Consider the following 13508-nt stretch of genomic DNA (forward strand, 5'->3'; position numbering starts at 1 on the left):
CATCCTGCTTTGTACAATCTTCTCTATTCCTCCCCACTGTCATATCCTACTAGGCACCATCTTGATGAATAAATTATCAGGATTGTTCTACAAGAAATCTGTCGTGTGTTATGTGACCTCTTTGAAGTCTGAGATTTAGTCATGAATCCCATATTAGTGCTAAATGAGCTGTTCTGGTGCCAAGACATTGTGCCAGAAGCTCCTTCTGATCACGCGGCATCCCCCTCCCCAACTTGTCTTTCAATTCATCATTTTTAGGACATCATGAGCAAAGCTGCAGATACCAAAATAAAGAGAAAGAGATCCAAGATTCAAATCACCCTAGGTTTGAAACCACATCCAACCTGCTATTCTTCATTATTTGTACAATAGCATCAATCTGGAGCTGGTTCCCAGTCCCCAGGAGTTTATAATTAAAAATTTGACACAAGAGAGGGAGATGTGGGTGAGAGGAAGGGGGAAGGGCTATAGCTTATTGGTAGGAGCATCTGCCTTGTGGTCAGAAGGTGCCAGGTTCAATCCTTGGCATATTCAAGCAGGGCTTGAAAATACTCCTACCTGGAACCATGGAGAGCCACTGCCAATCATTGTGGACAATACTCAGTTGGATAGACCAGTATACAGTGGTACCTTGGGTTACAGATGCTTCAGGTTACAGATTCCGCTAACCCAGAAATAGTACCTTAGGTTAAGTACTTTGCTTCAGGATGAGGACAGAAATAGCGCAGCGGTGGTGCAGCGGCAGCGGGAGGCCCCATTAGCTAAAGTGGTGCTTCAGGTTAAGAACAGTTTCAGGTTAAGAACAGACCTCCGGAACGAATTAAGTGCTTAACCCAAGGTACCACTGAACTTAGCCTGAAAGCCTGATAATAACTCTGTGGCAGGGCTTTACCCGGGGGTGCAAGGGGTGTGGGGCACCCAGGCACTGAATTCTGGGGGACACCAACCGCCTAAGCTCTTCACTATTTACCTGTTATGAAATAATAAATAATTTTGATCAAGTCAAGCTAGAAAAACAAAATACATATATACCTAGGTATTACTGAAATGTATACCTACAGTTTCACTAAAGGACTTTCGACTTTGTGCGCTCATTTACAAAAGATGTGTTGCGCTATTGGAGGTGCTTGTCAGATTCAACGATGGTGCTTGTCATTCACAACAGCGCCGTGCACGTGAAATTAACTCTTACATCAAACTATTATGTTATGTTTTGTATTGAGCTACTATGCGGCACCTTTGACACAACTGATGTTTCTCCTAAGTAGGTGCCTAAACAATACTTATAAGTTTAAGTGTGGTGGTGTTGTATGCTTAAGTACAAATGTATTGTAAATAAATGAGCAAATAAAAAAGTTTGCTTCTTTTTCCTCCCTTCTTTCGTAAACAAGAGATAAGGCGTAAGCGTGGTATCTGACATAAGCCTAATAAAAGTTAATTTGGGGGCTAAACAAAATTTGGGGGTGCCGGGTGGATCTTTGCACCCGAGCGGTGCATATGCTAAAGACAGTGCTGCTCTGTGGTTCAGCAACTGCTCTGAATGTAGAAGGCATCTCCAGGTAGGGCTTGAAAGGACCCTGCTGGAACCCTGAAGATTCACCCTCAATCCTTGGCATTTACAGGCAGGGCTGGGAGAAAATCCTGTTTGAAACACTGGGGCATATAAAGCAGTCCCTTATTTTTGTTGCTACAGTGAATAGGTGGATCATGTGTGTGCATTTCACATTCATTTATTTAAGGGCAAGCTTTAATGCTTCACCCCCCCCCACTAATATATGGATGTTTATGCATTGTTTACCACAGCATATGCATTTGTTTTGCACACATTACTTGGCTGCAGAACTGCACTGTAAAATTTAGAGAAGTGCAATGCACAATTTGAAGGAAGGCTGTCTTTCAATACGTGTATTGCTTCTAAAAATGTGTATTAGGTAACTTCACCTTGAAATGCAAGCAGAATTGAATCTCTTCCCCAGCCCTCATCCCACTGCACATCTGCAACCATGCTATACTTTCTGAATAGGTGTGTGTGTTTGTTAAAACGGTGGCATCGCAGACACAACCGCTACCCCAGGAGTCCAAATCATTCCAGAATGTTATTTACTTATTTCGCCTTCAAGTATCTGAAAAGAAATCTGCTCACCACTTTGAAGAAGCTTGTTATCATTTTATATAATCATCATCATCATCTTACATAGAATCACAGAATTGTAGAATTGGAAGGGATCCCAAGGGCCATCTAGTCCAACCCCCTGCAATGCAGGAATCTCTCACCTAACATGGGCCTTGAATCCACAAGAGATTAAGAGATTAAGATTCTCCTGAGATTAAGAGTCTCATGCTCTAATGACTGAGCTAAAGAATATACAGTCATACCTTGGGTTACAGACGATTCAGGTTGTGTTTTTTCGGGTTATGGACCGCTGAAACCCAGAAGTACCAGAACGGGTTACTTCCAGGTTGCAGCGGTCACGCATGTGCAGAAGTGCTAAATCGTGCTTTGCGCATGTGCAGAAGTGCCAAATCACAACAACAACAACAACAACAACACTTATTATGCTATGAAAACTTAGGGGAATGCTTGACGAAGACTGATGAGATACTGACCCAATTCAAAGAGAGAACTCACTCACAATATTACATCGGTTACAATGTTAGGTTGATGGTGCTTAGGGATGACAACAAACTCAAAGCCATAGCTCAGTGGCAAAGCATCTGCTTTACATGCAGAAAGTCTAAGGTTCGATCCTTGGCACCTCTAGGCAGGGCTGGGGAAGATTCCTTGCTTGAAACCCTGGAGAGCCACTGACACTCGATGTGGAAAACATTAAGCTAAATTGATAAGTATTCTTAGTATAAAGGCAGCTTCCTCTACTCCCATTTCTGTAAACTGTTCTGCTATTTTTCTGAATGTAGAGTGGTTTATAAATCCTGAAACAAACAAATAATCTAAAATAATGAAAGAGCTGGGGGGAAAGGAATCACTGGTGTGCACGTGCACAGAACTATTCTTAAAGAAAGATGGAAGACAAAAGACAAGTCATGTCCCCAGACTGCATTCATATGAGAGTTTATTCCCTTTTCTGTTTTTCATTTATTCCACTTTTTCCTGCTTCCTGTTTTCACCATTTTCCATTTTCACGTGGCAGTTTATTCTGTTTCCCCAGCATTCCCCTAACTTAGACTAAAACAGTTGGTTTCCACATTATATTTGAGCTTTCGCCTGATGTAAAAGCCACTTCCAGAAATATAGCAGAATATAGCTGTAGCTTAGGCTTCACTTCCATGTTATTATTCCATGAAAATTGTTTCTTTTCCTGGAAGCAAATAACATGGAAATGAGTATTAAACTTGTGTTACGTAACACAACATTTCTGGAAGTGGCTTTTACATCAGGTTAAAGCTCAAATGTAATGTGGGAATTAATAGTTAGGAATATGGAAGACACTGTCATGTGAATGCAGCTCCAGTTGTCTTGAGATGTAGCTTTCCGCCATGCATCTTCGTTGATATGTTGGGCAGGCTGCAAAATTAGCTGTGTGTCAATGGAATTTCATCTGTGGTGCTGAATAGGAAAGGGGGGGGGGGAAGAGAAACCAATTCTGCCTTCACCTCAGCGGGAGCCTGACACCCTGCTCCAGACTATTTGGCTGAATACAAGGATTTCTTTTCATTTCTCTTTCCTCTATTAGCTACAGCTTTCCAATAGATTGGTGCCTGGTGAGTACCCCACCAAGCTCTGCTGCAAAATAGGGCAAGATCTAATCAAGGGAGAGACACTTAAGGGATGTGGGGAACCAAGGCTGGAATTATATGGGCTAAGGTAAAAATATTTTCCCCTCACAGTGGACTCATGCTTGAGTTAAATCTCTTGCTTTGTACAAGGGGCAAAAAATTCTGATGCATCTCCCTTCTCCCAAATGGAGCAGCAAGGATGTTATGGATGAAAATACCTGTCTGGCTATCACCTTCAGGAAGTGCCTTTCTGATTGCTTAGGAGAAATCCCCACTGGACTGTATTTTGTGCTTCTACCTTTTGCTTGTATGCTTGTTCCATATTATCATCATCACCACCCACACATCCATTCGATTTATTAGTCGCTTGACGCATAAGGAGTCTTCAAGTGCCTTACAAAGTTTTAAGAGCATAAAGCAGGGGGGGGTGAAGGAGCCTTTTTCGATCTGTGGGTCAGATCCTTATCAGAATCTTAGTCAGGGTTAAATTACATTGTTATTCATAGCCAGTAGTCATTACAATATATACACAAAGCACATATCTGTGAAATACAGAAGGGAAGAATTATCAGTCCAGTAAGACAGGGATCAACCCTAAGAATATAAATAGACAAATAGACTTCAATAGTGTAAGATTTTGGCCTGCTTTTTCCTTGGGGGGGGGGGGGGTTCTGCAGCTTGTGTGAGAGATATTCCCAGTTCTTTATAACTCTGTCTTGTGAGAACCATCCCCGGACTAGATTTGGGTTCTTTCTCCCGTCCGTATATTTGAGGGCTTTGTTTGAAAGAAACTCGGAGCGTTGTAATTAGCCTCAAATAGTTTTAGATAACCTCAAGGAGTTTTGGATGGCTTCAGCGGGATTTCAAAGGGCCTTTAGAAGAGCCTCAAAGGAAGGGAGGATGTTTAAAGTGTCGTCCGGCGACTCCCGGAGTCCTTATCTGGCTGGGATATAAGCTTGTTTTCCGGGAGTGTATCTTTTCCCCTTATTGTTTTTTTAAGAGTTCCTACTCACTCTGCTGAGGCTCACAGGAGACTTGCGTCAGGCGCCATCTTCTAACCGGAAGTCAGTAACTCAATAGGCTTCAAAGTACAATGCACAGTTGATCCAACAGGTTCTGGCTCTATCAGCTGATAGGAGACAGAAGCAAAGCCTGCTTTCTGCAGGCACCAGGTGTTCAAGGTAGTTCCCCACCCCATAATCCAGATTTGCAAGCCCAACTTGAACCCCTGGTGAGTTTTGTTTGGTTTATGGACTAGAAGCCCGCTTTTCCCTGCCAATCCTCAACAAGGAGCACACTTTAAGGCTAGTTGTACACTGAGAGCTGCCATATAGATGTACCATATAGATAATGTCAAATATTAGTTGTGAGGCAGGTGGGTGTGTATTGGGGAAAACAGCCAAGTTTGGCCTAAAGGCTTTTGATTCCTTACAGTGGCCATAAAGCATGACATAAAATCGGGGAAAAGAACACAGCATTGTTTATAATCATCACCTATTATAAACAAACAAACAAACCCCAATAAAACAGCAGCAAAAACATACCCTCAGTAGAAAACAGGATTATCACAATCTATCAAATGCTTGGGAGAAGAGATATGTTTTCCCTTGGTACAGGGAACTCATGCTTGAGTTAAATCTCTTGCTTTATGTTAATGATGGTGTCAGGAAGACCCCACTGGGGAAAGTATTCTATAAGTAAAGAATCACAACTTTAGACTTCTCTCCCATCCTTATTTCAGAAGCCCAGGCCTAATGGCAACATCAGGTGGAACACCCAGAGGGCACTGGGGGTGGAGAATTCCAGGTGAAGGAACTGCTAAATCCAAAGCCTGCTGGGGCAGAAAGTTTGCGATTGGGATTTACTAATTTGGGGGGGGGGGTCTAGTCTTTCTCCCCCTCCATGTTTTCCGAATGGGAGGGAAAATCCGTATGCCAGGTACAAGTCTGGTGTATTCTCCCATCCTAAAGGAAGCTGCCTTATACCATGTTAAACTACTGGTTTATCTAGCTCAGTATTATGTACACTGACTGAGAATGGCTCTCTAGAGTTTCAGACAGGGGACAAATCCCAGCCATACCTGATTATGCTGTGGATTGAAGCTGTGACTTTCTACATGCAAAGCAAATCATCTACAAGGATGCTCCCCATTTTGGGGACATGGGGAAATGGGTGGGTTTTGGATTCAGCAGAACCAACACCTCCCCCAATCCACCCAAGCATGCCTGTCTCTCACCCTACTACTGTCAGTTCACCAATAAGTAAGGATAACTGCAGAGGCTTTTCAGTGGCTTTTCAGTGTTCTACCACTGATTCTAAGTTAGTTTCCTTTGAGTGACATCACTGGAGACTGCTTATGCTTTTTGCATGTAATGTTTTATCATGTTTACTCTTTAAAGTGCCATGTCTGAGTATTTCCCCCCCTCCACCAGTGCTTTCCACGTGAAAGCTGTATATTTTGTTGTTTCTTCAGCTTGTAAATAGTAATATTGTGTACAGTAATATAGAAATGAGGTATACAAATTAAAAGTGAAATGAAAAGCTACTCTTTAGTGCTAAATAGAAGCAAACAGCAATCCATGAAAAACCTGAATTGCCATTTGTTCTGATTCAGATTTAAAGAGCATGTTTTCATGGGGAAAGTGGCAAGGCAAAAAAAGAGAAAATGCTCAGGCATGGGGCTTTAAAACATGGACTTGTTCTCTTTCACACAGAGTGACTATTTGATGACATCACATCTTGCCAAGGGAAGGGAGGGAGGAAGGCACACTATCTTCCAGAAGAATCTTCAACCACAAATCACTTACACTTGGCCATCTCTTTATTATGTGAAGGTCCATCTGCCCAGCAACAGGGAATCTGCTTGCTATCTCCATTTGTTGCATTTTTTTTACAACCAGTCACCAAATTGGACAGGGGATAATTGGTAGACCATTCTAACCCCACCCCACCCCATCTCATTAGAATACCCAATGGTCCCACGTCTGTCACATGAAGGAATCCAGCACCCAAAAGTAAATAAATCCATACCAATATACTTCCTTGTCCACTTTACTTTTTTCACCCTAAAACAGGTTCTTCCCCTTCCACCCTACTCACTAAATTAATGTGAATCAGTAATATCAGTAAAAGATATGTAAACAAACTTGTTGCAAGCAAACTTGTTTACCTTCCCCACAAATACATTTCATTCTGGAAGGTTAGAGAGCTAACACAACCAGTTTAACAGAAAACCTTGCAGCAATTAAACTTTAGAGCACAGTGTTGGCCAAAGTGAACCCACACTTTACTCTCCTAGGATTCTTGCCTTTTCATTTAGTGCATGAAAGCAAACCTCAAAATGATGTACTTTGCCTCTCTCCCTGAATGAAACCATCATAGTAAGGGAAAAACCATTTCCCACTCTTCCCAGAAGGGTACAATTATACATGTGTCATTAATCACAGAACAAGCACTTCTACAGTTAAAAACCTCCAAGCCACAGAACACTGGGAGAGGACTTGCAGGGAGAAACCAGAGGTTAGTGGGGGCGACTGAGGATCAAATTCAGTACCAGAAATGTTTTCATGTGCAAAGCCTAGGCTTAGATTTACTGAACCACCTGTACCAGCACATGATTCTTTTTCTTATATGGATATAGGCTACAGCAGAACATTTATGCTTTATTTAATTTACTGAAACATTTTTATGCTGTCTTCCCATCAGACCATCCTCCGGGAAGACTATGCCATCTGTAGCCAGGTTCTCCAGTCTTCCACATGTGCCCACCTTGGGAGTGCCCATGCTGGATGCCTGCTGAGCTGTGCTATACCTTTGTCCCTGGCTCTCTGCCTAGGTTGAAATTGGCTGCAATACAACCAGGGCACAAACCAGCAAGTAGATGCTAGAAAAAAAGGGCAGCTGGTGTGAGAGTTGGGTGAGATGATGACACTTCCAGATTGCTGCCTAGAAAATTGCAGCCACAGAAAGCCAGAAAACTGGAAGAGGCTTCAGCTATAGGATAGGAAGATTGCACAAGCCTAGAGGCTATGTGCTGGACCACATTGAGACTGGTGACATAGCTAGAAACATAGGGGCTGTCTTATATTGAATCAAGTGGTCCATTTGGCTTAGCATTCTCTGCATTGGCTTTGGCGGGTCTCAGATAGGGTTTCAGATAGCGGTCTCTCCCAACCATTCCTGGAGATGCTGGGAATTGAATCTGGGATCTTCTGCATACAAAGCAGATGCTCCACCACTGGACCACAGCCCATCACCAGGTTGCCAGCAACCTGAGAGCATGGTAGCAGTCAAGGGAGCTCCAAGATCTGCAGCATAAAGTCTGTCGGACCCAGGAAAGCCAAGGACTGAATAAATCTCACTATGGATGATCACTTAAGAGGAGTCATTTCCTTTGGAGGACTACATTGACTTCAATCAAGAAGAGCTTGGTTTTGTTGTCACCCACTTTGGTCTGTCATTGTAACAAGTAGGACTGGTCTGTTGGAACTCACCATGGCTGGCTGGGATTCTGCATACAGTGGTACCTCGGGTTAAGAACTTAATTTGTTCCGGACGTCCGTTCTTAACCTGAAACTGTTCTTAACCTGAGGTACCACTTTAGCTAATGGGGCCTCCCACTACTGGCAATTTCTGTTCTCATCCTGAAGCAAAGTTCTTAACCTGAGGTACTATTTATGGGTTAGTGGAGTCTGTAACGTGAAGTGTCTGTAACCTGAAGTGTCTGTAACCCAAGGTACCACTGTACTTTCTTCAATTCTAGGAAACCTCAGCAGGAGGTTCTGCTTGCGGGGCATGTTTTGGGACTGTGGAGATGCCCATTAATAAAACAACAATGAAATAATAGCCCCCCTGCTCTGACTCTCTGACATACCTACCACCCAAACACATCAGTAAAACCAGCACTGAGTTACCTCACTGGTTACCACACTTATTTGAAAACTGCATGTGTGACCTGCAACAAAATCTTGCAGTCTGGAGTGTTTGTCTTCAGGACACTCCCTTTTCATCTCCCCAATTTTCTTTCCCAACTGCCATCAACAGCCAGCATTCAGTGGCCCTTCACATGTTCAGTCTTCATTAAGTAGTTTTTGTAGTCACTCCATAAGGTGATTTTCTTTCTTTCTTTGGTACTTCTGAAAATGATTATTATTTATAGCTTATATAGATCACACATATTTCTATATATTTAGTTCAAAATTAAATATTAGTTTCAAGCAGGCATTGAAAGTTTCTAAAAATAAAAGGTGGGGCTGAAAATCTGGAGTGAAAATTACATTTCTGAAAATCTCTAATCTTCTGAGTCCTATTTTGCACTGTCACCAAAAACGATATCCTTAAAATGCAAATTCTGCTGGGATGCTGCTTGTGTCATAAGGTTGGGTCAAGAAACAAAACCAATGAATCTGAGAGAATGAGAGATAATGTATGGGATTGCCTTTTAGGAGAGGTTAAGCACAAAAGGGGAATTTTGATTTGACAAACATTCTTATATAATACCAATCAATGCTTTGTTTGTAAGAAATGACTTCATTCTGTGGGTTAATGAGATTGACAATTGGCCATGCTTAAAGAGTATTAAGGTAATGCATTGAAATATCTCAGGTTTACAACCCAAAATTGATCATTTCAGCTATTTTAAGTACAAAGGATCAATACCATCAGCTCCCCCATCCTTAAGTGCTAATAAATGCTTTAAACCACAACAACCATGGATTCCATTTGACAATTAAATTAAACACAGAATTAAATTCCTTACATACACTGCAGAAGGCTATTTGGGATAAACTCAATAACTACCCTCAATTATCAAAGTCATTGGATTCCTAACAATCAAAATATTGGCATAGACATCTCTGCATGGGCTCACTCTGGTTGCAAGACAGAAATGCTAATAAGATGAAGAATGAGTCAGGGTTTTCAAAATTGGGCTTCAAATTTTAGAAGTTTGATGACCGAGAGCAGGGATGTCCAACAGGTCGATCGCGATCTACTGGTCGATCCCCAGGAGGTTTTGGAAGACTGAAGTTGATCGCTGGGTCCCTTTCCTTAGCGTTAATAAAATAGAATCCAGCCCTATCTGTCCACTGTCCACTGAATCCGTCCACTGTTGCACTATTTGCAGAACGGAAGACGGAGCTTATTCAGTGAGGCTGTTGGTGAGTTGTTGTTCGCCCTTTCCCCTTGAGCTTAGGCTTGAATTCTCAAAAATTGGAGCTTTCCTCCTCCCTCAAAAAAGCTGAACAACTCTGACCCGAGCCCCAAAAAGGGGGGTAGATCACTGTCAGTTTCTAATTGTGTGAGTAGATCACGGTCTCTTGGAAGTTGGCAACCCCTGGTCTAGAGGATGGACCAAGTCAATAGGATGAAGGCATAACGCTCTTGGATTATAAGAAGAGCTCTGCTGGATCCATGCAAAGGCCCTTATCCAGTCCAGTATTCTCTGTCCTACAATGGCCAACCATTGTACTTCCGAAACATGTGCATAGCATATAGACATCATGATTAGTGGAAAGCTATCAGTTTCATTCTCTTTTCAAACAATCTTAACAGTGCAATCCAAACCCAAACTGAGAAAATGGGATGAGAAAATTTAGATTCATTGGATCCTGGGCTTACCTGGCTGAGCCAGGGTTGCATACTGTCCAACTTTTTCCAATGCAAAATGTTGTTGGGGACTATGTGTTTTTGGGTACCATGAGAGATCACAACCCCCAAAAAGAACTTTTGTCAGGGTGAGTGCCCAGTGCGAGCATGAAAAGGTGGGGTGTCCTTTTTTTCCCTGGGCACTTGGAAGATATAGGGTTCAGCTGGCATAAATCCCTCACTCCAGCTCAACTGGGGCTCATGCAAAATGTACATCAGCATAAGTCCCTCTGCAAAGGAGTGTTTTGGGGGGAGTGGTGAGGGTGAGATGGGGCAAGGAGGTACTTACACCTATTTCAAACCCCATTCAGCTCAGTCATGTGACCTATGACCCAATCCTCAAAACAATCACCCACAATCACCTGCTGGCTCAGACAGGAGTAGCCCTACCCAGAGACTCCTAAGCAGCATTTAGAATGGGGAAACTTACATTGGTGTGAGGTACTTCCGCTTTCTTTAGTTAGGATTGCTACGTTAGTTGGTGGTCATAGCTTTTGGGATCAGGTGGTAACTTTCCTGATCTGTGGTATATATTCTAGCCGAGTTTCCACTACTTTGGTTTTTCAGGAATTCCCTAAGCTTTGCCTTTTAACTTCCATTTTACTAAACTTCTCATTTCTGAGAAGTTTCATTTTTTATTTGATAGCACTGTGACCACTGATCCAACAACATGCCTCACACCAGGTCTTGGGCAACACTTCAGGCCGAGTCCATCCCTCTGGTTGGTTCCTTGGTCAACTGTCTTCAGGCAGAGCACTCTAGACATTTGTTGAAACTGGAGCATGCATTTATTGAACATATTTGAAGGTAACTAACACCAGCCATTTTACTTTTTAAGAGATTTTACATTTTACATTTTAAGAGATTTTACTTTCTTGGGTTCCATGATCACTGCAGATGGTGGCAGCAGTAACGAAATTAAAAGACGCTTGCTTCTTGGGAGAAAAGCAATGACAAACCTAGACAACATCTTAAAAAGCAGAGACATCACCTTGTCAACAAAGTTAAAGCTATGGTTTTCCCAGTAGTGTTGTATGGAAGTGAGAGCTGGACCATAAAGAAGGCTGATCGCCGAAGAATTGATGCTTTTGAATTATGGTGCTGGAGGAGACTTTTCAGAGTCCCATGGACTGCAAGAAGATCAAACGTATCTATTCTTAAGGAAATCAGCCCTGAGTGCTCACTGAAAGGACAGATCCTGAAGCTGAGGCTCCAATACTTTGGGCCACCTCATGAGAAGAGAAGACTCTCTGGAAAAGTCCCTGATGTTGGGAAAGATTGAGGGCACAAGGAGAAGGGGATTACAGAGGACGAGATGGTTGGACAGTGTTCTTGAAGCTACCAACATGAGTTTGACCAAGCTGCGGGAGGCAGTGGAAGACAGGAATGCCTGGTGTGCTCTGGTCCATGGGGCCACGAAGAGTTGGACACGACTAAATGGCAACAAAACAACACCAGCCATTACAACAAATGTATACTTCGTCCTTGAATGCCTCCTTGATTTTCTTTTTGGCTACAAGGTCACTTTCCTACACATGAATGCTCATGTTGATCAGGTGGGGAGTGGCATTACTATGTTCCCAGCATTAAGTCACCAGTCTGGCATTGCCAGAGTTAACAGATCAGATTCAAATAACAAATTGAATTGGAAGGTCACAGAGCAAATCCAAAACAGCTCGGGCTACTTCCAAATGCTACAGATACAATATGAATCTTCTGGCTGCTGCACACCCCTGATATTTATCTTATTTAAGCCCAAGCATTCCAACACCCACATTTTGGCTTGTAAGGCTTCTAGCTTTAGCATGTAAACACCTATATTTGTCAACCCACTCCAAATGTCAGTCCGTCAGATCTTTATTGTTTATAGCCAATGGCCATTACAATATAAATCACAAAGAAATGCCAATTAAGACAATTCAAAACCCAGTGTGTGGCAGCTGTGAAAAAGGCAAATTCCATGTGAGGGATCGTTAGCAAAGGAACTGAAAATAAATCTGCCAATACCATAATGCTGTTATACAAATCTCTGGTGCAATTGCATTTGGAATGCTCTGTAGAGTTCTGGTCACCTCACCTCCAAAAGGATATTGCAGAGTTGGAAAAGGTTCTGTAAATGGTAAATGGTCAAGAGGATGGAGTGACTCCCCAATGAGGAAAGGTTGCAGCATCTGGGACTTTCTGGTCTAGGGAAAAGGTAGGTAAGAGGACGGGACGTGGGTGGCACTGTGGGTTAAACCACAGAGGCTAGGACTTGCTGATCAGAAGGTCAGCGGTTCGAATCTCCGCGACGGGGTGAGCTCCCGTTGCTCGGTCCCTGCTCCTGCCAACCTAGCAGTTTGAAAGCACGTCAAACTGCATGTAGATAAATAGGTACCGCTCTGGCGGGAAGGTAAACGGCGTTTCCATGTTCTGCTCTGGTTCGCCAGAAGTGGCTTAGTCATGCTGGCCACATGACCTGGAAGCTGTACGCCAGCTCCCTTGGCCAATAAAGCAAGATGAGCGCCACAACCCCAGAGTTGGTCACAACTCGACCTAATGGTCAGGGGTCCCTTTACTTTACCTAGGTAAGAGGACAAGTGACAGAAGTTTTTAAAAGAGTGGATGGCATCGAGAAATGGATAAAAATTCTCTCTCTCTCTCTGTCTCTCTCTCATAACACTAGGACAGACAAAAGAAAGCACTTCTTCATAGTTGAACTCTGGAACTCCCTTCCACAGAAGGCAGTGATGCCCACCAACTTCAATGGCTTTAAAAGAGGATTGCACAAATTCATGGGGACAAACAAGGCTATCAACAGCTGCTAGCCATGGTGGCTAAGTTCTACCTCCACTGGCAGGAACCATATGCCTCTGAATCCCAGTTGCTGGGACTCACAGATGCGCAGAGTGCTGTTGTGCACATACCCAGCTTGGAGGCTTCCTAATGGGATCCGGTTGCCACTGTGAGAACAGGATTCTGGACTACATGGACCACTGGCTTGATCTAACAGCCTTTTCTTATGTTCTTAAGAGTTAGTCAAAGCACACCAGTTTTCAGAACTGCAAATTATAAATATTTAAAATTATTAAGTTTCCCCAAAAACAGATGGCATTGGGGGTTGTTGTTTTTTTAAATAGCAGGTTTTA

The 13508-nt window shown here is 42.8% G+C and overlaps 1 long non-coding RNA gene across 1 annotated transcript; it reads left to right on the forward strand.

The window, feature by feature from the left end:
- The first annotated feature begins 11008 nt into the window (after positions 1 to 11008).
- LOC309524192 lies at positions 11009 to 13464 on the forward strand. The gene is made up of 2 exons (XR_014215846.1): positions 11009 to 11187; positions 13046 to 13464. It is a non-coding gene; the product is annotated as an uncharacterized lncRNA (long non-coding RNA).
- The last annotated feature ends 44 nt before the right edge of the window (positions 13465 to 13508 follow it).

This window comes from Podarcis vaucheri (assembly GCF_965113315.1).
Source record: "Podarcis vaucheri genome assembly, chromosome: Z".
NCBI lineage: Eukaryota > Metazoa > Chordata > Lepidosauria > Squamata > Lacertidae > Podarcis > Podarcis vaucheri.